Source organism: Orycteropus afer, unplaced genomic scaffold (assembly GCF_000298275.1).
Source record: "Orycteropus afer afer isolate SDZICR_OR568_19922 unplaced genomic scaffold, OryAfe1.0 scaffold00313, whole genome shotgun sequence".
Lineage (NCBI taxonomy): Eukaryota > Metazoa > Chordata > Mammalia > Tubulidentata > Orycteropodidae > Orycteropus > Orycteropus afer.
The window spans coordinates 3,283,699-3,284,013 of NW_006921900.1; positions in this window are offsets into that span (position 1 = coordinate 3,283,699).

Genomic DNA, 315 nt, shown 5'->3' on the forward strand with positions numbered 1-315 from the left:
GGAAACAAAGAATTACCAGTAGTTGGAAAATTTGGCCTTGGTGACAAAAATAACGCTGGAGATCATGTGACAGAATTTTGCAAGACCAACGACTTATTCATTGCAAATACCTTTTTTCAACAACACAGATGGCGGCTATACACATGGACTTCACCAGACAGAGTACACAGGAATCAAGAGTGACTACATCTGTGGGAAGAGGTGATGGAAAAACTCAGTATCTTCAGCCAAAACCAGGCCAGGAGCTGATTGTGGAACACACCATCAACTGCTCATATGCAAGTTCAACTTGAAGTTGAAGACAATTAAAACAAG